The sequence below is a fragment of the Chrysemys picta genome, chromosome 11 (assembly GCF_011386835.1).
Source record: "Chrysemys picta bellii isolate R12L10 chromosome 11, ASM1138683v2, whole genome shotgun sequence".
Taxonomy (NCBI): domain Eukaryota; kingdom Metazoa; phylum Chordata; order Testudines; family Emydidae; genus Chrysemys; species Chrysemys picta.
Genome location: NC_088801.1, coordinates 70,257,516 through 70,279,985, shown reverse-complemented (window position 1 = coordinate 70,279,985; position 22,470 = coordinate 70,257,516).

The window sequence follows — 22,470 nt, the reverse complement described above, 5'->3', positions numbered from 1 at the left end:
CCTCAGGCAGGGGAGCGCCGGCAAAGGTCAGTAGCGCGCCCCGCAGGCAGGGGAGCGCCGGCAAAGGTCAGTAGCGCGCCCCGCAGGCAGGGGAGCGCCGGCAAAGGTCAGTAGCGCGCCCCGCAGGCAGGGGAGCGCCGGCAAAGGTCAGTAGCGCGCCCCGCAGGCAGGGGAGCGCCGGCTAAGGTCAGTAGCGCGCCCCTCAGGCAGGGGAGCGCCGGCTAAGGTCAGTAGCGCGCCCCTCAGGCAGGGGAGCGCCGGCAAAGGTCAGTAGCGCGCCCCGCAGGCAGGGGAGCGCCGGCAAAGGTCAGTAGCGCGCCCCGCAGGCAGGGGAGCGCCGGCAAAGGTCAGTAGCGCGCCCCGCAGGCAGGGGAGCGCCGGCAAAGGTCAGTAGCGCGCCCCTCAGGCAGGGGAGCGCCGGCAAAGGTCAGTAGCGCGCCCCTCAGGCAGGGGAGCGCCGGCAAAGGTCAGTAGCGCGCCCCTCAGGCAGGGGAGCGCCGGCTAAGGTCAGTAGCGCGCCCCTCAGGCAGGGGAGCGCCGGCTAAGGTCCCGGCGTGGCTCTGCCGGGTAGGGGAACGCAGGCCCACCCTACACCACTGCGCTCCAGCCCAGGGCCCTGACAGTGGCAGAACGAGGGTCCCACCACTGGGTCAGCGGGGTCGTCCCGCTACATAGACTCACCACTGTGCAGCTCTGTCCCTGGGCTACTTCCTACCCGATTGCTCGCCCGAATCCCTCTGGTCCCGTGAGTGCGTCGGGGTAGTCCGCTGCTGGCAGCTCCGGCTCCCCCTCAGGCTCAGGCTCCTCCAGCTCCTCTGGGTACTCGGCTGCTGGCAGCTCCCGCTCCCCCTCCGGCTCCTCCAGTTCCTCTGGGTACTCGGCAGCAGGCAGTCCTGGCAGCCCCAGTCCGTCCTCCAGGTGAGGTTTCCACGGGTCCAGGGCCTCCCCTGGTGTGGCAGCAGGCTCTGAAGGGAGCAGCCCGCGGTCTGTGTCTGCCTCCCTCCCTGGTGCTGCCCTAACTGAGCTAAGGGCCCCGCCCTTTATACTTCCTGTTCCACCCCTCCCCTTCCGGGGGGTGGAGCGAGCTTGGGCTGGCCCCGCCCACTCAGGCTGAGGGAAAGGCACTTTACCCTCAGGTTCGGAAGGAAGCCACCCTGGCTCCCTACGGTCCCTTCTCCCTCCGTCCTTCCCTGGCCCTCTCCAGCTGCTGCTTGCTGCTCTCCTTGTTGCTGCTGCTGCCGCTGCTGCTGCGTGAGTGAGTGAGTGAGTGCGGAGGGGGGGGCCTTGCCGGCCTGCCCCCCCCCCTCGCCCTCGCCTCCGGAGGGAGAAGCATCGGCCCCCCAACGCCAACACCGATACCATCTGGGGGCCCACCTGCCTGCTTGCTTGCCTGCCTGGCCGGTTGCCCGGCCGGCTGACTGCCGCTCGCTGCTGCTGCTGTTCCTGTGTGGGAGCCGCTGCCTCCGTCGCGGAGTGCAAAGAGACTGCGTCCCTGGTTCGGGAGATTGTGGAGGAGGTTGTTTGAGGACTGTGTTTTGAGTGACTTTGCCATCTTTGCTCCTGGGGTGGTGGTGCCCCCGGTCGCGTTAGGAGTGTGGACGGTACTGAGCCTCTCGTTTGTAATTCCTCGGACTGGAAGCCGTCGCTTGCCAGGAAGCTCCGAGGTCGACTTGGGAGCCTGCTATCCCGTCCCCCGTAGCGGACTGTTGAAGGGGGTGTGGGGGGGGTGCGGTGCCCCCCCCCTTCGTCCATCTGCTCCCCCTCTACCACCACCCCCACCGCCGACAGCTGCCGACAACCCCTCCACCGCCCCGCGTGCCACCTGGACCTGCTTTTCGCCCCTCGGCGGGGCTGTTTGCTCCCCCCGCCATTTCCATCGTCCGGGACTGTTTACTTGCAGCAGTGAACGGCAGAACCTGCGCTTCGCGAACGCTGTGGGTGCACCTTTTCCCCCGCCCTGGACTTCTCCTGCCCCCCAACTACGTTTCGCTGGTGGGGTCCCCTCCCTGTAGCCCCCTTTGTATTAGTTGGCCCTACTTTACCCCCCTCCTTTTGAGCCCCTTCGGTTTATTTTTTTGGTGCCCATTCCCCCCCCCCTCGGTTCCTAGCCTGCTGGCTGTGTTCCCGGCCCTGTCCTTGGGCTGCGGCTGGCTGGAGTTTTTCCTCCTACCCCTCCTTGTCCTTGGGCTGCAGCTGGCTGGACATTCCATTCTGTTTTCGAGCCGCTGCTCCGGTGCACCCCCCCCCCTTCGCCCCCCCGCGCGCGCTTGTGCCCCCGTTTTGTTGCCCCCTCCCCTTTTGCACTGTTCACCCCCCCTTTTACTGTTGTAGTCCCCCCCCCGCCCCAGTGTAGCCGGGGGAGCCGGCTTTCTTTTTTTTGGTACCTGTGCCCCACCCCTCTCTTTTCGCTCCTGTGTGCCCTCTCCATTGGCACCCTCCTCCCCAGCCTGCAGCCTAGCGGGGGGGAGTGGTTGCCTTTCCCTCGTTTTGTCTTTTGCCTAGAGGGGAGGAGCGGCTGCAGGTTGTAATGGCGGGGGACTCTGCCCCTGCCCCTGCTCCTGCCCCTGCCCCTGAACCCCCGTCCGCCCCAGTGGCCGGCCCCTCGGCTGGCCCTGTCCTGGACACCGCCGCTGCCGCGGCTGCCCCCTCCACCGGCAGGAAGGGCCAAGGGAGGAAGAAGGGCAAGGGCCCCGCCCGTGGAGCCAAGCCTCCTGCGGGCAGGGCTGCAATCCCCGCCGCGGCCCCGACACCGGCCGCGGCCCCGACACCGGCCGCGGCCCCTCCCTCTCCTGCCGTCCCTTCCACCAGCTCTGGTGGCGCTCCACCTCCGGCCCCCAGAGCATACGCCCAGGTGGCCGCCGCCTCTTTGCGTGCCGCCACGCCGTCCGCCCCGACCACCGCCTCCGGACCCATCCCTGGTGACCGCGGCCCCTTCCCCTCGCTGACGAGGAGGCACGGCGTCCGTTGCCACTTGGTGCCTGCCTCGCCCCACATTGAAACGTATGTGCGGGCGTTGGCGAGGGTGGTGGGGCCTACGGCCATCGTGGCGGCCTCCAAAATGTATGGGAAGGCCGTGTTCTTCCTGGCGTCGGAGGCCGCCGCGCAGGAGGCGGTGGAAAGAGGCCTGGCGGTGGGGGGCGTGTTTGTCCCCTTGGAGCCCCTGGAGGACCTGGGCGTACGGGTGCTCTTGACCTCCGTCCCGCCCTACCTCCCCAACGCCGCTCTGTTGCCTGCCCTTTCCACCCTGGGGAAGCCCATTTCCATTCTGAGCCCTCTCTCGTTGGGCTGTAAGGACCCCGCCCTCCGGCACATCCTGTCTTTCCGCCGGCAGGTCCAGCTCCAGCTGCCGCCGGCGGCGGGTGCCAGAGTGGCGCTCGAGGGGTCCTTCCTGGTGCCCTACCGGGGGGCCCATTATCGGGTCCACTATTCGACGGGGGAGGCCCGGTGCTTCCTCTGCCGGGCGCAGGGGCATGTCCGGAGGGACTGTCCCCTGGCCCGGCCTGGAGGGGTGTCCGAGACCCCCGGGGCCCGGGAGGGTGCCGGCCCTGTCATCGCCGGCAACCCTAGCGGTTCGGACACTGCTGCTGCCGCCGCCCCTCCTCCTTCTGCCGCGGTTCCCGCTCTGGCCGCGGAGACGGCCGAGCGGGCGGGCCTTGCCGTCGTCGACCCTGGATCGGCGGGGCATGTGGAGGAGGGGGCGGGGCGGCTTCCGCCGGCCGCGGGGAAGGGCCCGCCCCAGGGGGAGGTTTCCCTCCCCCCTGCTGTCCCTCCGCCCCTGCCGCCCCGAGCCCCGAAGCCATCGCCCTTGCCCTCTGGCCCCGCCCCTGCTGACCGGCCCTCCACCTCCTCTTCCACCTTGGGGGGCTGGGTGACCGTCCGGGGGAAGCGCGGCGCCCGCAGGTCGCGGGCTCTCTCCCTCCCCTCTGATGAGGAGGGAGAGCAGGCCCCCCGAAAGATGCCGCGGGGGGCCGACGTTGTTAGTTCTGTTTCCGCGCCCCCGGACGATGCCCAGCAGGAGGTGCCGGCCATGGAGACCGTGGATGCCGTGGCAGCGGCTGGGGAAACTTCTGTCCCTTTTGTTGGGCCCACGCCTGAGGAGGCTTCAGCAGCGGTTCTCCCGGCCCTTGCTCCGTCTGTGCCCCCCGCCGCCGCCGCCGATGCCGGGGCGGCCTTTGTCCCTGTGACTGGCGGGGAGGTGGCCGGGGCCGAGGGGACCGCTTTCGCCTCCATTTTCGATGAGATCGAGGCCCTGGGTCTGACCCCGGTTACCCAGGGGGAGGACGACCCTCCGCCAGCGGGCCCCGATCCGGGTGCTGGCTTAGTCCCGCCCCCTTCTCCTGCTCCCGGTTCCTCGCCCCACTCTGCCGCTCCCGACTTAGTCCTGGGAGAACCCTTAGCCCTACCTGCCAGCCCGGCCGCGACTACCATCTCGTGCACGGCCGCCGAGCCCCTCGGGGCGACAGCCGTTGCTGAGCGGCCGGTTCCTGCCCCCGATCCTGCCCCTTCCATCGTTCCTGCCCCTGAGGCTTCCCCTGTCCCTGCTGCCTCCGTCCCCTCGGATGCTGACCTTGGCCGAGGGGAGCCGCAGTCTAGCGGCTTGGCAGCGGGAGATGAGGAGCCCGTTCCCGCTCCCGTCCCTGATCCTGTCCCCTCTCCTGCCCAAGTTCCTGTTCCCGCCTCGAGCCCCGCCCCTACTCCCGCCCTTGCCCCAGATCCTGTCCCCGAGGTGTCTCTTTCTGCCACCTCTGGTGTTACTGCCGCCCCCGGGGTTGTCGCATTTCCGTTGCCTGCAGACAACCCTCAGGGGGCGGTTTTCGTGTCTCCCCTTCCTGCCACTGTGGGGGCTGTGTTGTTCCCTCAGCCGCCCTCTCCTTTGCCGGGGATGGGGACGGGCTGTCCGGCGCAGCAGCGCCGGAACTCGGCCCCTTGTATGTCCGTCACTGTGGGCTGCGAGGACCCTTCAGGGGCCCCGCCGGAGGATGGCGGCGGCTTGGCCGCTGCCTCCCCCTCCGCGCTGCGGGATGAGCTGCGCCTCTTTCTATCGGATTCCCGTGGTTCCCAGGGTAAGGTGCAGCTCGCCCTTCAGCGCTGGGGGGACTTCCATCTCGTCCTCCGGGCCGTGCAGGCGCTTTTGGGGGAGGGGCGGGGGTCCGGCCGGCGGGACATCGCGGCCTATCGGCGGGCCCGCAGATTCCGCGACTCCCTTTTGACCTTCGGAGTCGAAACCGGGATCTTGCGGGGCCCGCTGGGGGCCGATGGTCCCTCCGCCCGTGAGGATCTGCCCCAACCCTCCGCATGACAGTTACCACCTTTGCATCGCTGAACACTCGGGGCTGTAGGGTGGGTCTCCGCAGGAGCCAGGTGCTCTCCTTCCTTCGGGAGGGGGGGTACTCTGTGATTTTCCTGCAGGAGACCCACACGGCTCCGGCCGTCGAGGCTAGCTGGCGGCTGGAGTGGGGAGACGAGGTTTATTTTAGCCACCTCAGCGCCCATTCGGCTGGGGTGGCCACCCTGTTCTCCCCGGGGCTGCGGCCTGAGGTACTGGGGGTCGCCGAGGTCGTGCCGGGCCGCCTGCTGCATGTCCGGGCCCGTGTGGAGGGGCTGGTTCTGAACTTGGTCAACGTTTATGCTCCGAACGCGGGCCTGGAACGAGTGCCTTTCTATCAGCGGGCGGCGGCCTTCCTCGGCACTCTGGATTCTCGCGAGTGCCTGGTCCTGGGCGGGGACTTTAACACCACCCTCGAGGACCGGGACCGCTCCGGGCTTGAAAATTCCCAGGCAGCCGCGGGCGTCCTCAGGGAGATCGTAGACCATCACTCCCTGGTGGACGTCTGGCGCAAACACCACCCGGACGACGACACCACCTTCACCTATGTCCGGGTGGAGGACGACCGGTCGCGCCACTCCCGGTTGGACCGGATCTATCTGTCCCGCTTTCATCTGGCGCGGGCCCATGCCTCCAGCGTCCGACCGGCCCCGTTCTCGGATCACCATCTGGTGACCGTGACGGCTTCTCTCAGTTCCGAGCGGCCGGGGCCGGCCTATTGGCATTTTAATAATAGTTTGCTGGAGGACGTGGGCTTCGTGGCATCCTTCCGGGAGTTCTGGCTGGCCTGGCGGGGGCAGCGGCGCGCCTTTCCCTCGGCGCGGCGGTGGTGGGACGTGGGGAAGGTCCGCGTGCGGCTCTTCTGCCGGAACTACGCCCGGGGCGCCAGCCGGCGGCGAGATGCGCTGATAGGGCAGTTGGAGCGGGAGGTCTTGGAGCTGGAGAGGCGTCTGGCCTCCGGCCCCAGGGATTCACCCCTCTGCGCGGCGTACCGGGAGAAGCGGGAGGAGCTCCGGGCCCTGGAAGACCACCGGGCCCGGGGCGCGTTTGTTCGATCCCGCATCCGTCTCCTTCGGGAGATGGATCGCGGCTCCCGCTTCTTCTACGCCCTGGAGAAACGGAGGGGGGCCAAAAAGCATGTCACCTGCCTCCTGGCGGAGGACGGCGTCCCCCTCACGGATCCGGAGGAGATGCGTAACAGGGCCAGAGCCTTCTACGCCGCTCTTTTCTCCCCGGATCCGACCGACGCCGAGGCCCGCAGGGTGCTCTGGACCGAGCTCCCGACGGTCAGCGTGGGCGACCGAGACCGGCTGGAGCTGCCTCTTTCTCTGGCCGAGTTCTCGGCAGCCCTCCGGCTCATGCCCACTAACAAATCTCCGGGCATGGACGGGCTGACCGTGGAGTTCTACCGCGTGTTCTGGGACGTCCTCGGCCCAGACCTCGTCACCGTCTGGGCCGAGTCCTTGCAGGGCGGGGTCCTCCCTCTCTCGTGCAGGCGAGCCGTGCTCGCCCTGTTGCCGAAGAAGGGGGACCTCCGCGATTTACGAAATTGGCGTCCCGTCTCGCTCCTCAGCACGGACTATAAGGTCGTAGCGAAGGCCATCTCGCTGCGGCTGGGGTCCGTGTTGGCGGATGTGGTCCACCCCGACCAGACCTACACCGTCCCGGGCCGGAGCATTTTTAACAACCTGTACTTGGTCCGGGACCTGTTGGAGCTGGGACGTAGGGATGGTCTGTCGTTTGCCCTCCTGTCTCTGGACCAGGAGAAGGCGTTCGACAGGATGGACCACGGGTATCTCCTGGGCACTCTGCGGGCGTTCGGTTTCGGGCCCCAGTTTGTGGGCTTTCTCCAGGTGCTGTACGCTGAGGCGGAGTGTTTGGTCAAGCTCAACTGGACCCTGACCGAGCCGGTCAGCTTCGGGCGGGGAGTACGGCAAGGGTGCCCCCTCTCGGGCCAGCTGTATGCTCTGGCGATCGAGCCCTTCCTCTGCCTCCTCCGTCGGAGGTTGGCAGGGTTGGTGCTCCGAGAGCCGGAGCTGCGGCTGGTCCTGTCGGCGTACGCCGACGACGTGCTCCTCGTGGTCCAGGACCCAGCGGATCTGGTGCGGGTGGAGGCCTGCCAGGCCGTTTATTCGGCCGCCTCCTCTGCCCGGGTCAACTGGGTCAAGAGCTCTGGCCTGGTGGTCGGGGACGGTTGGCAGGCGGGCTCCCTCCCACCCGCGCTTCGAGCCATTCGGTGGAGCGCGGGTCCGCTGCTCTATCTAGGCGTTTATCTTTCTGCCACGCATCCTTCTCCGTCGGAGAACTGGCTGGATTTGGAGGCCAGGGTGCGTGGGCGGTTGCGGAGATGGACGGGACTACTCCGGTGTCTCTCCCTGCGGGGGAGGGCGCTGGTGCTGAACCAGCTCGTCCTGTCCATGCTCTGGCACCGGCTCAACACCCTGAGCCCGGCCCCGGAACTCCTAGCCAGGCTCCAGAGGATAGCCCTGGAGTTCTTCTGGCCTGGACTGCACTGGGTCTCTGCAGGGGTTCTGAGTCTTCCCCTGGAGGAGGGGGGACAGGGCCTGGTCTGCCTTCGTAGCCAGGTCCATGTCTTCCGCCTCCAGGCCCTGCAGAGGCTCCTTTACGGTGCGGGTAGTCCGGCATGGGGCACGTTAGCGCACGCCTTTCTCCGCCGCCTCCGAGGACTCCGATACGACCGGCAGCTCCTTTTTCTTCACCCGAGAGGTCTTCCGCGAGACCTCTCGGAGCTGCCGGTCTTCTACCAGGACCTTCTCCGGACCTGGAAGCTTTTCTCGGCGACCAGGTCCACTGTGGCCACCGAGGGTGTGGATCTCCTCGCGGAGCCCCTGCTGCACAATCCCGATCTCCGTGTGCAGGTGGCGGAGTCACCCTCGGTGAGCCGGAGGTTGGTCCTGGCGGAAACCACCAGGGTCGGAGACCTCCTGGACTACACCAGAGGGGACTGGGTGGATCCCCGCGCGCTTGGTCGGCGCATGGGGCTCTCCACCCTCGCGACCCCTCTGCGTGTACTCCAGGAGGTGGGCGCTGCATTGTCACCTCTTGCTCTCGGCTTCCTGTGGCGGGCCCTGCGGGAGGGTGCTCCCCGCCCACCCCTCACCCCGGGCCCTCCGGACCTTTTTCTCGGGCCCTTGTTCCGTGAGCCCCCCCGGCTCCCCCGTTCCCATACTCCGAGCCGGCTGCACACTTTGCAGCCGGTCCGGTTTCGGACCGCGTCCAGAGACCACCTGTACACGCTCGTGCTCCACACGTTGCATCACCTCACCCTCGTGTCCCGCCCCGACACCAAGTGGAGGGACTATCTGCTACCTGTGGAGGGTGAGGAGCCCCGGTGGGCCAGCCTTTATTCCACCTTAGTTCCGAGGCCCGCCGGGGACATTGGTTGGCGGCTCCTTCATGGGGCCGTGAGCACGGGCGTGTACTTGGCGCGGTTCACCCCTATTCCAGAGGCCTGCCCGTTTTGCGGCATTAGGGAGACCCTGGCACACGCTTACCTTGAGTGCGCCAGGCTGCAGCCCCTTTTCCGGCTTCTCCAGAACCTCTTGTTGAGGTTCTGGCTACACTTTTCCCCGCACTTGTTTATTTATGCGCACCCTGTTCGTGGCCCCACTAAGTCGCGGGACCTCCTCGTCAACCTCTTCCTGGCCCTGGCCAAACTCACCATCTATAATACCAGGGAGAAGATGTTGGACGAGGGGGTGCTCTGCGACTGTGGGGCCTACTTCCGTACCTCTTTGGTCTCACGTCTCCGGGCGGAGTTTCACTGGGCAGCGTCCGCTGGCTCCCTTGCCACTTTCGAGGAGCAGTGGGCGCTGTCCGGGGTTCTCTGCTCGGTGTCCCCATCTGGTTCCCTGATTTTGAACCTATGATTGTCACCTTGCTCCCTGTTTTTTTATTAGTTGTCCCCCGTAATCATTTGGTACTGGGTCCAGTGGTCCCTCCCGCTGGGCTGGGGGAGGGGCCTTTCGTAGTGGGCGGCTGAGCCCGCCCACTTCCCGGTTCGCCAATACGGCTCCCTACATACCCCACCCCTCAAATCCAGCTCCCGAACCTCGGAGCTGGCGTCCTCAGCCTCCCCCAGACGGGAGAAAAAGTCCGCGTTGGCGTTGTCCCGTCCCGCCCGATGGTGGATCGTGAAGGCGTAGGTTTGTAGTGTAAGATACCACCGCTGCAGGCGGGCATTCGCGTCCTTCAACTTGTTGAGCCACTTCAGGGGTGCATGATCCGTAACCAGTATAAAGGGGGCCCCGAGGAGGTAGTAGCGGAGAGCATCAACCGCCCACTTAACAGCTAGGGCCTCCTTCTCCAGGACGGAGTAGTTCCGCTCCCGGGGGAACAGTTTCCGACTGATGTAAACAATAGGATGCTCCTCCCCGTCCACCTCCTGTGAGAGGACCGCCCCAAGCCCCACGCCGGAGGCATCGGTCTGGACAATGAAGTCCCGATCGAAGTCCGGGCTGAAGAGAACGGGCTCGCTAGACAGGCGGTCTTTGACAGTTTGAAAGGCCCTCTCGCAGTCGTCAGACCAGCACACTCTACGGGGGCTATCTTTGGTCAGGAGTTCTGTCAGAGGGGCCGTAATGGTTGCAAAGTGGGGTACGAACCGCCGGTAATAGCCGGCCAGGCCCAAGAATTGACGTACCTGCCTCTTCGTGGTTGGCGCCTGACATTCCTGGAGGGCTTGAACCTTCCCGATGAGGGGGCGTACCTGTCCCCGCCCCAGGGTGTACCCCAGATAAGTGGTTTCTTCGCGCCCGATTCGGCATTTCTTAGGATTGGCTGTGAGGCCGGTGGCGCGGAGGTCCCGGAGGACAGCCGCCACTTGGTTGAGATGTTCCTCCCAGTTGCTGCCATAGATGACCACATCATCCAGGTAGGCAGCGGCGTACTTGGTGTGAGGTTGCAAAACCCGATCCATCAAGCGCTGGAAGGTTGCTGGGGCTCCATGGAGGCCGAAAGGCATCCGAGTAAACTGGTACAAGCCTGACGGGGTGGCGAACGCAGTCTTCTCCTTGGATTGGGGTTCCAAGGGGATCTGCCAGTACCCCTTGGTGAGATCTAAGGTGGTGATGTAGCAGGCTTCCCCAAGCCGGTCAAGGAGCTCATCGACGCGGGGCATTGGATACGCATCAAACTTTGAAATGGCATTGACTCTCCGAAAGTCAATACAAAACCGCCGGCTCCCATCTGGCTTCGGAACCAGGACAACAGGGCTCCGCCATTCGCTCTGGGAATGCTCGATAACACCCAATCCCAACATGGCCTGGACTTCCTCCTCCACAGCCTCTCGCATTCGCCTAGGCAATGGCCGGGTCGTCTCTCGGACCACCATCCCGGGGTCGGTCTGGATTGCATGGTAGGCGTAGTCTGTCCGGGCTTCGTGGTGAAGGTCCTGGGGAATGCCTTCACTAGGCAGAGGGCCTGTTCCCGCTGCTCAGCCGTGAGCGTCTCGGCTAGCTGGGGTTCCCCATTATCAGACTCTTCGGGGGGTTGTGGCCCAAGGTCTGGTTCAGGTGGGTATGGGGCAATTAGTAGTCCTTCCCGTTCCCGCCAGGGTTTTAAAAGATTCACGTGATAGATCTGCTTTCCCTACCGGTGATCAGGCTGCCGGATTTCATAATTGACAGGCCCCACTTGGCGAAGGACTTCATACGGGCCCTGCCAGCGGGCAAAAAGCTTTGATTCCTCCGAGGGGAGCAGGAGGAGAACTCGGTCCCCGGGGGCAAATAATCGGACCTGGGTGCCCCGATTATATTGCTGCTCCTGGCCCCTTTGGGCCGTGTTTAAGTTTTCCCTCGCGAGTTCACCCGCCCGGGCCAACCGTTCCTGCAGCTGCAAGACGTATTGTAAAAGGCCCTGCATTGAGGATGGTGTATGTTCCCAAGTTTCTCTCAGGAGATCCATCACTCCGCGGGGCCGTCGCCCATAGAGGAGCTCAAATGGAGAGAACTTCGTGGAAGCCTGTGGAACTTCCCGAACCGCCAGTAGTAAAGGGGGAAGTAGTTGATCCCACTGACGGAGGTCCTGGGTGGGGAAGCGTCGCAACATTCCTTTCAGGGTTCGATTAAAACGTTCGACTAACCCATCCGTCTGGGGATGGTAAACTGAGGCCTGCAGCTTCTTAATCCCCAGCAGGGCACATACCTGACGGAACAACTTAGATGTGAAGTTGGTCCCTTGGTCAGTAAGTAACTCCCGAGGGAGGCCTACCCTGGCGAAGATCTTCACGAGCTCTGCCGCAATAGTGCGGGCAGTGATACTCCTTAAGGGGACAGCCTCAGGGAAGCGGGTGGCGTAGTCCATCAAGACAAGGATGTATTGGTAGCCCGCCTGACTTTTCGGGAAGGATCCGACCAGGTCCACCGCTACTCGTTCAAATGGAACGCCCACGGTTGGTAATGGAACTAGGGGGGCCTTCCGGATCCCGGCCGGGGCGGCGCGTTGGCAGTCCGGGCATGACCCACAGTAATCCTTCACTTCGCGGTGGATGCCGGGCCAGAAGAACTTGGCCAGGACCCTAGCTGCGGTTTTCTCCGGTCCTAAATGGCCTGCGGCTGGGATGTCATGGGCTAGCTTTAGGACCGCCCGTCGATGAATGCGGGGAACCACGAGTTGGGTCTGGACCTCTTGAGTTTGAGGGTCCCGCTCCACACGGTAGAGACGATCTTGGTCAAGCTCAAATCTAGGCCATTGGGTAGCCCGCTGGGCCTCCACGACCTTCCCCTCTACCCGTGCCAGCTGTTCATAGGCAAACCAGAGCGTAGGGTCCTCCCTTTGGTCTCGGCTAAAGTCCCGAATGTCCACCGGGGGGCCCCCTGTCTCCTGGCCGTCCTGCCTGGGTGAAAGGGATGGGTCACCGTCGGGGTCGGGGCTCCGCCTGGGGCCTGGGTCCGTCGCAGAGGAGGCTCCCTCGAATGCCTCTTCCGGAGATAGGGACCGGAGCAGCTCGACGAATTCTGGCCAGTCCCGGCACAGGATGATTGGGTAGGCAAGGGACGGGGCCACCGCCACATTCATTACCTGAGTCGCCCCGTCTACCGTGAGAGGGACCTGCACGGTGGGGTACGGTTTCACATCCCCATGTATGCACTGTATCCGTACCTCCCCGATGATCTGCTCGGTGTCTGGGAGGAGGGACTGGCGGACAAGAGTCTGCCCACAGCCCGAATCAATTAGACCCACCACAGGTGTCCCGGCGATGCTCATGGGGGCTGTCAATTTGGCCGCGGATGGTGTGCGGGCCCGGCTCTCCCCGGTGTACACCTGGCCAAAATCGCATTCCATCGCCGTACAGTCTCGTTGCAGGTGGCCGTACTCACCACACCGAAAGCAAGGTCCTACCTCTGTGCGCCCCGGCCGTGCCGGGTCACCCGGGTGGCCGCGGGGTTGGCCGGGGCCCGATGGACGGGCCAAACGTCCAGACGGTGCAGGTTGTGGGGCCTCGGGCCGTCGGGGAAAAGTAGTGCCGCCGCCGTTTGGTCGTCGGGCTCGAGCGGGCACATTGACTTTGGGGGTGGACCCCCTTTCCGGCTTCTGAGCGCCGGGTCCAGAGCTTGGGGGTCGGGCTGTCGGTCCTATTGGGGCCTCGGCCTCTAGAAAGTTCTCCATAAGTGTGATTGCTGCACTTAGAGTTTGAGGTCGGTGCCGCAACACCCACGCCCTCCCAGGAGTCGGAAGGATGTGCACGAATTGCTCGAGGATGATCTGTTCTGTCACCTCAGCCACAGTTCGATGCTCGGGTTGTAGCCATCGGCACGCTGCATCCTTTAATTCCTGTGCCACGGCTCGGGGCCGGGCCCCCGGGGGGTACAGCTTTCCCCGAAACCGTCGCCGAAAAGTCTCCGGGGTGATGTCGAAGGCATCCAGGATAGCCGCTTTTACTCTGGCGTAAACACGGGCTTCATCGTCTGGTAGCCCCCGGTAAGCCTTCTGGGCCGGCCCCGTTAGATAGGGGGCAAGCAGGGTTGCCCATTGGTCCGGCGCCCAACCAGCTACTGCAGCAACCCGCTCAAAGGTCACGAGATAAGCCTCTGGGTCATCCTCAGGCCCCATCTTGGCCAGACGGATTGGTGGAGCAGGAGGGTTGGGGGTGGTCACCCCGCCCGGCTGGGCTCCACCGGGGCTCGGCCACAGGGTGGCAAGTTGCTGGAAACATTGTGTCTGTTGTTCGCGGTGCTGGGCCCCCAAGGTTTGAAGCAACTGCTGCTGGTGGGTACCCAGCTGCTGTATGAGTTGTTGCTGCTGCTGCTGCTGAGTCTCGGCCAGCACCTTGATAAGCCTTTCCATCTCCATCTTCTGTTTAGGGGCTGTCGCTGCCTCCTTGCTCTAATCCCTTCCGGCAGGGATAGGGGGCGCTGCCCGCATTCTCCACCACTTGTGATCGGTGTCGGCCCACCTACCCGCTAGGGGGCGGTGGGGAGCTACGAGGTCACTGGCCGGCCTGGGTCACGCCTCCGTCAGCGGGGAATTAGCGGCGGGGCGGCCGCCAGCCAGAGTCTGTAGCGCTCCCCTCAGGCAGGGGAGCGCCCGCAAAGGTCAGTAGCGCGCCCCTCAGGCAGGGGAGCGCCGGCAAAGGTCAGTAGCGCGCCCCGCAGGCAGGGGAGCGCTGGCTAAGGTCAGTAGCGCGCCCCTCAGGCAGGGGAGCGCCGGCAAAGGTCAGTAGCGCGCCCCTCAGGCAGGGGAGCGCCGGCAAAGGTCAGTAGCGCGCCCCTCAGGCAGGGGAGCGCCGGCAAAGGTCAGTAGCGCGCCCCTCAGGCAGGGGAGCGCCGGCAAAGGTCAGTAGCGCGTCCCTCAGGCAGGGGAGCGCCGGCAAAGGTCAGTAGCGCGCCCCTCAGGCAGGGGAGCGCCGGCAAAGGTCCCAGCGTGGCTCTGCCGGGTAGGGGAACGCAGGCCCACCCTACACCACTGCGCTCCAGCCCAGGGCCCTGACAGTGGCAGAACGAGGGTCCCACCACTGGGTCAGCGGGGTCATCCCACTACATAGACTCACCACTGTGCAGCTCTGTCCCTGGGCTACTTCCTACCCGATTGCTCGCCCGAATCCCTCTGGTCCCGTGAGTGCGTCGGGGTAGTCCGCTGCTGGCAGCTCCGGCTCCCCCTCAGGCTCAGGCTCCTCCAGCTCCTCTGGGTACTCGGCTGCTGGCAGCTCCCGCTCCCCCTCCGGCTCCTCCAGTTCCTCTGGGTACTCGGCAGCAGGCAGTCCTGGCAGCCCCAGTCCGTCCTCCAGGTGAGGTTTCCACGGGTCCAGGGCCTCCCCTGGTGTGGCAGCAGGCTCTGAAGGGAGCAGCCCGCGGTCTGTGTCTGCCTCCCTCCCTGGTGCTGCCCTAACTGAGCTAAGGGCCCCGCCCTTTATACTTCCTGTTCCACCCCTCCCCTTCCGGGGGGTGGAGCGAGCTTGGGCTGGCCCCGCCCACTCAGGCTGAGGGAAAGGCACTTTACCCTCAGGTTTGGAGGGAAGCCACCCTGGCTCCCTACAGCCACCTTGATTACATTGGCCTCATTAGTACTACAAAAGTGATTTTCCCTCCCTTGGTATTCACCCCTTCTTGTCAACTGTTGAGAATAGCCCACTTCCACCTTAATTGAATTGGCTCGTTAGCACTGACCCCCCACTTGGTAAGGCAACTCCCATCTTTTCATGTGCTGTGTATTTATACCTGCCTACTGTATTTTCCACTCCATGTATCTGATGAAGTGGGTTTTAGCCCACGAAAGCTTATGCCCAAATAAATGTGTTAGTCTCTAAAGTGCCACAAGGACTCCTCGTTGTTTTTTCTTTTGGGGATGTTTATGATCTTTCAACATTAATGGTGGCTCTTGCTTTTGCTTTGTTTATTTGATCTCTCTCTATTTGTGTCTTTCAGTTTCTTCCACCAGCACAGACAGCAAGAGCATAGCTCATGTGGAATGCATAAAAAGAGAGTTACTGAAATGGCGGCTGGCGTGGCAGGGGACGCAAGAGGTGAGAGCTTTGTGAAGTTATGCCTGTGTGCTATTAACTGCACATCATACATGAACTCTCCAGATTTTTAAAACCAAACAGCCGTAAAGCTATAGGTGATTGGAGAGTCTTCCCTTTGTGTGTTAAAAATAATACCCCCTGCTGACTCCCTGTGGCTCAGTCTGTCACCTGGGATGGAGACAGACTCATGTTAGAATGAAAGAATGGGGGGGAGGGTGGGGGAAGAGATGGCAACAGGAAGAAGGTGCGGGGGCAGGCAGTAGTCTCAGTTCAGAACAGCTGATCTTGGCTTCCATAGTGCAAGGTGGTAAGAATATGTGGTTTCAATTTTCAAAGGAATTTAAGGGAGTTAGTTACTTAAATATCACTGAAAGTCAACAGGAATTGGGCACCTAGTTCTCTGTGATAATCCCAACCATATAGCTGTTTGTTATATAAGCAAGAGAGGGTACATGGGTACTGGACACTGAAGGCCAGTTGACACCAGTGGAGTGATTCCAGATTCCCATTGGGGTGCTGTGACTGACATCAGAATTTGTCCATCTAATTCCCAGATATGGCTTTCCCCCCTAATTTGTGGCTCAGTGCATTCAACTACATCTGTGCATACTATAATCCCATTGTATTTTATTATAACTTGTTTGAAACAGTGTGAACTACTGGGATGTAGCAGGGAAGAAAGAACTTCTTTAGAAAGAATAGCAGAAAAAGCAAGCAGAGATAAATTGAAGAATGCTGAAGTAACTTGTATAGGGACGCCTAGAGGTCTTCTAGGTGGAGATTTTCAAAGACAACCGAACACTACTCCCATTCCGTTTCAGCCCTGGTCTACACTACGAGTTTAGGTCGACTTTAGCAGGGTTAAATCAAATTAAGCCTGGACACGTCCACACGACAAAGCCCTTTCTTTCGACTTAAAGGGCCCTTTAAACCGGTTTCTTTACTCCACCTCTGACGAGGGGATTAGCGCTAAAATCGGCCTTTGCGGGTTGGATTTGGCGTAGTGTGGATGGAATTCGACGTTATTGGCCTCCGGGAGCTATCCCACAGTGCTTCATTGTGACCGCTCTGGACAGCACTCTCAACTGAGATGCACTGACCAGGTAGACAGGAAAAGCCCCGCGAACTTTTGAATTTCATTTCCTGTTTGCCCAGCGTGGAGAGCACAGGTGACCACAGAGGGAGGGGGAAGCAAATGAATACAGAACAAATCTGGTCCATCTATTTTTTACATCTCAAGCTGGCAGCAGATGGTGCAGCATGACTGATAGCCCTCGGCATCTTCTGGGTGCTTGGCAGAAGATACTGTACTACAACTGCTAGCCATTATCGTCAAGACAGTTCAATAGGACTGCCGGCAGGACTGAGTCTCCAGGAGACAAAGCATGTCTGCCCAGGTGCCTATGATTGAACTGGAGTACGACAACGACAGATACCAGTTGTAATACACCATCTACTGCCAAAAGGCAAGGGGCTGCTGCTGTGTAGCAATGCAGCCCCACGTCTGCCAGCACCCAAATAGCCGATGAAGGCTACTAGTCATACTGCACCATCTACTGCCAAAAGGCAATTAGCTGCTGCTGTGTAGCAATGCAGTACCATGTCTGCCGGCACCCAGATGACATATGGTGACGGTGAGCTGAGCTGAGCTGAGCGGGCTCCATGCTTGCCGTGGTATGTTGTCTGCACAGGTAACCCAGGTAAAAAGGCGCAAATCGATTGTCTGCCGTTGCTCTGATGGAAGGGGAGAGGCCTGACGGCATGTACCCAGAACCCCCCGTGACACTGTTTTGCATCATCAGGAATTGGAATCTCAACCCAGAATTCCAATGGGCGGCAGAGACTGCGGGAACTGTGGGATAGCTACCCACAGTGCAACGCTCCGGAAGTCGACGCTAGCCTCGATACTGTGGCTTCATGCACTTAGAGCATTTTATGCGGGGACACACACACACACGCAGGGACTGTATAAAACCGATATCTATAAAACCGGCTTCTATAAATTTGACCTAATTTCGTAGTGTAGACATACCCTCAGCGTGTGCCTAAAATCCCATAGTCAGTTGAAAATCCCAAACCTAATCTATTATCCTCCTTCAGTGCCCTTTGCAAGTGGGGAAATCCACCTCACTAACCTTGTCCTGCTACTCCGTGTGTCTTCTTTAAGGTATAAATTCTCCTTTGCTTACATGTCTGCTAGTTAAAAATAACCCTCCCCACTTAAACAAATAATAGAGGCATACCTGGGCTGACTCATGCTATGGACCTAAAGCTAGAAGCATGCCCCACAGATTCTCATTTTGCACTGGCTTGTGTGGTGTGTAGCCTGTGACTTGCTGGATACTCACTGGCTTGCAGTATGAGAGATCCCTTAGTGATCCATTTTTCACTCAGTTTAGCAATTTAGTTTCCCCTCTACATGGTTTCTACCTTTTTTCATGTGTGTGTATATTGGAAGTGGCTGAAACATTTATTTCAATAGTTTAGGGCCAGAATTATGATGCATTTAACCCACGGATCAGTGTCTCCCATGATATCCGATCTGCAGAGGACATGAGACTGTTCAAGGCCAGAGTTATAGAATGTTTTTCATTTAGCTTAAGCTGCAGAGATGCATGCTTTGAATCTGGAGGTCCCCAGTTCACTCCCCAGTGTGTTGGATAAAAATATGCTGGGCATCCCATAACCACATCCAATGTTCCCAGGAATGAGAAATCTCCAATGTTAGTGTACACTGAATACTCACAGTAAAGCACCCAGCATCCTCTCTCACCCTCACTGGGAGAGCTGCAAATCAGGAGAGGAGTCCATCTCCTTTGTCATTCCCATCTAAGCCCTCCAAAGATCTTGCCAGAGTCCTCCAACAAAAAGAGGAAAGTCAAGAGCTGATATTTCTGATGAAAACACAACCAAGAATAAGCAAAGCCTAGAGGAGCTGTGGGAGGCATAATCACAATGCATCTTGCTTTGCAATTCACCTTCAGTAGAAGACTTATGTCTTTCACTAGTACTTAAATTTGCCAAAGTAAAAAAAAAAATCAATAACAAATAGTCTAGTGGTGACTTCTCAGTGTTTATATGATATAATGGAACTCTCAGTTCAGCATTTAAGCAATGCCAGTTTTCTACAAATATAGAATCTGATCAGTAATAACTATTAGACAATAATATAGATAATGATCTGTCATTATCTGCTTTTGAAGTATTAACAAAAAGAAATATACTTCAGATCTTGACATTTTACAGACTAAGGGCCAAATCCCCAATTGGTATGAAATGGTGTATCTCCATCAAAGTCAATGCAGCTACACTGATTTACACCTGAGGATCTTGTTCTTTAAAAATGTACAGATCCCTTTAATAAATGTGGATCAGTGACTGAAGTCCTTTGTCTGTCTGGGTGCTGTGTCTATTTTTTTTACATCTGTTTATATAAAAAGAGTTAAAAGTGGTTTCACTTGGCTGCCTGACAACCATCCATCCCCATTAGGATAATACCAAGCTTTTATATAGCACTTTTTGTCAGTGGCGCTCAAAGCACGTCACAGTTTTTAATGTATTTAACCTCACAGCACCCTTGAGAAGTAGGGCAGGACTATTGTCCCTATTGTACACATGGGCAACTGAGGCATGGAGAGACTAAGTGACCCACCCAAGGTCACACAGGAAATCTGTGGCAGAGCATGGGTCTGAGTCTCCAAAATCCTAATGCTCTGACCACTGGTCCAGTCTTCCTCTACCTCTGGCTCCTTCTACTAGCTGGGCTGATCTTTCTAAGGCAGTGGCAAAACTCTCACCATTTTATTTCTGAGGAGGTTTCTGCACAAATAAGACATTCATCCCAAGCTGCAGTTGGGCATCTGTTCTGGATGTAGGGATGCTCTATGTGCAGAGTTTATAGCTATTTAATCTCACCCCTGTAAAGACATTATGTTAACAGGGGTTGTGGCACCAGGAGGGTGGGGAGGTGTGCTCATTACACAGAAAGCCAGTGAGCCTTGTAGAAGGTATATAAATCGATTGGGGGCTTTTTTATATAGCCATTTAGATGAGAGTGCAGAAAACAGAGGGGAGAGGGCCAAATCTGAGGCCCATATTAAAAAGCGGGATGGAAATGCACCAGCAGGTGTGATATGTGCCAAGGAGGAAAGGGGTTTTGTACCCAGGATCCAAGTAGTGGGGCAGGAAGTTTACACTAAATGAGCTCCCACCGCAGCAGCCTTTGAGTTATGATTAAGGCTACGTTTTTGGCATGGAGGTCATGGAAATCACGGAATCTGTGACTTCTAGAGACCTCTGTGACATTCTCTGCTCCAGCCCCAGGGGCTGTGGGACTCTGGAGCTGGCAGCCAGCAGGGCCCTGGCAGGGGTCCAGTGACAGGTGACAACAGTGACAGGGGCCCCCTGCAAGATTACAGGTGACAGACTCCTGGGGGGCCCTCCTCAGGGTTCCAGTGACCTGTGACTGCCTCGCTTGAGGGAGTGGAGAGGGGGGCGCCTCAGGCGAGAGGCTGGGGGTGTCCTGTTTTCTCTTTGGGAAATATGGTCACCCTGCAGCTGCCACTGGCAGAGGGGGATCCCCACAGCTCCCAGACACCATGGGGTAGGGCAGCAGCAAAAGTCACAGACAGATCACAGCTTCTGTAAATTTTTGTTTATTGCCCGTGACCTGTCCGTGACTTTTACTAAAAATAACTATGACAAAATCTTAGCCTTAGTTATGATCTTGCTCTTCCTGTGGAGCCGGTACCGTATCAGCCTGATGCAACCCCAAGTGACTGAATGGACTTGTGGGCTTTACCCTGTGGTGGAGGGACGGTGCTGAGTGGCTGACGAGCAGAAGCTGCCCACACTGTGGTTCCCAGCCAGATCACGCAGCTCTGGCTCCAGGCTTCCAAGAAGCCAAGATGCACAATCTGTGTCTTAACAAATGACACTGCAGTGGCACTTTGCTGGACAAATGGAAGGGTTTCCTCCACTTAACAGAGAGAGGAAAGATGGGCTGGTGGCTCCAGGACTGGCTTAAGCTGCACAAAACAAAAGGTTCAGTTCCTACCTCTGCCACAAAATGAGTGTGGGCAGCTCATCCAGTCTCTTTGTGCCTCCTTTTCCCACCTGTGAAACAGGAATAATGATTCCGAGTCGTCTATTCTAAGCTCTTCAGGGCAGGGACTGTGTTTGTACAGCACCAAGCACATTTGGGCCTCGATCTTACTGTGATGCCAATAATCATAAAACACAAGGAGGACTGTCCATTTGTAATTACAGCAAGGGGCTACATGGGATCCACAGCTCCATAAAACCAACTCAATGGCATAATCAGCCCAAGGAAACAGGTGTGATAGCCCTGGGGAACTATCCCCAAACAGCCACAACTGCTGTTAAAAACCAACAACCACCCTCAGCCATGTTTCTCACCTCCCAGCTCTGCTAACTGCTTCCTCAGGAGGAAAAGGGAAAAATAAAGGCAGTTCTTGTCACTACACAAATCTAACTGGAACTGCTTGGAGCAGCCCTAGCTGTGAAGTCGCAATTTACAGCTGGCCCTGGATAGGAAATGAGAACCAGTCCCTGTGAAACTGCTCCACTTCACTCTGCTTCCAAACCACCGAGAACAAGAGCAGCGGAAGAATAAAAGCTTTGGAAGCACATAAAAATGGTCATCTGGAAAAGACAGCCAACGTGGTGCCACATATGTTTACTCCCCTGTATCCTTTGTTTGCTTTCCAGGTCGCATTGGCTAGTTCATTAAGCTATACACAGTACACTGTCTCACTTCTTCACACATGGATGAAAATCGAACTGCAGTTGTATGAGTGAGTTCCTGAATGTGATACTAGGAGCTCAACACTGAAGAAATGCTTGTTAAATAAACAGCTGCACTTAACAACAAGAATAGAAAGATGGCTAAAGGTGAGTGTTATAGGTAGTGATACCTATAGTTAAGACTTCCTCACATTATTAGCTGTGTCACAGGAGAGCTTAGAATACAGAGTAAGAGAAAGTTACCTAGGGAGGTGGTGGAATCTCTTCCCTTAGAGGTTTTTAAGGTCAGGCTTGACAAAGCCCTGGCTGGGATGATTTAGTTGGGGATTGGGCCTGCTTTGAGCAGGGGATTGGACCAGATGACCTCCTGAGGTCTCTTCTATCCAACCCTAATAGGGATGGCTCAGTGATTTGAGCATTGGTCTGCTAAACCCAGGGTTGTGAATTTAATCCTTGAGGGGGCCATTTAGGGATCTGGGGCAAAAAATCAGTACTTGGTCCTGCTAGTGAAGGCAGGAGGCTGGACTTGATGACCTTTCAGGGTCCCTTCCAGTTCTATGAGATAGGTATATCTCCATTATATTTCTTTCCTATTTATTCATGTATCACCACTAGTAATAAAGGTTCTGTAAATGGCACTTTCCTAACAATTCTGTGGATAAGAATGCATGAGCCAGACTGGGATCCAGCTGATTCTCTCTTAGCCGTGTAGAATGTGCAATGTTAACAGTAGTAAAAGGTCATAAACCCTGATTTTTGCCATAGGAGCAGATTTGTCTTTTTGGACCTCAACCACACTTTGGAGGTAATCTGCAAAGTAAAACACACAAAAACAAAGCCTGGGCGTGGTTTCTTCTTGGAGTGAGTTTTTGCCTGGCTAGTTTTTACACTGTTTGCAGTTTTGATGTAGCCATGTTGGTCCCAGGATATTAGAGAGATGAGGTGGGGGAGATATCTTTTATTGGACTGGTTTCTGTTGGTGGAAGAGACAAGCTTTTGAGCTTCACAGAGCCCTTCTTCAGGTCTGGGAAAGATACGCAGAGTGTCACAGCTAAGTACAAGTTGGGACAATTCATTTTAAATGGCTTAATGCAGCTTGTGTTATCCCCTTACGCTTAATGATCTGTCCAATGAACAATGGGGAGAATGTACATATACAGTGAAATATTCACAAACTAGGATGCCAAGACTTATGACATGCTGTGCTCCCCATGCACACAAAGAAGTTAAGGTTATATGTGCATACAGGGCCGGTTCCAGCTTTTTTGCCACCCCAAGTGGCGAAGGGGGAAAAAAAAAAAGATAAAGCCGATTGGCCTTCGGCGGCAGCTCTACCGTGCTGCTTCATTCTTCGGCGGCAATTCGGCAGCCAGTCCTTCCCTCCGAGAGGGACTGA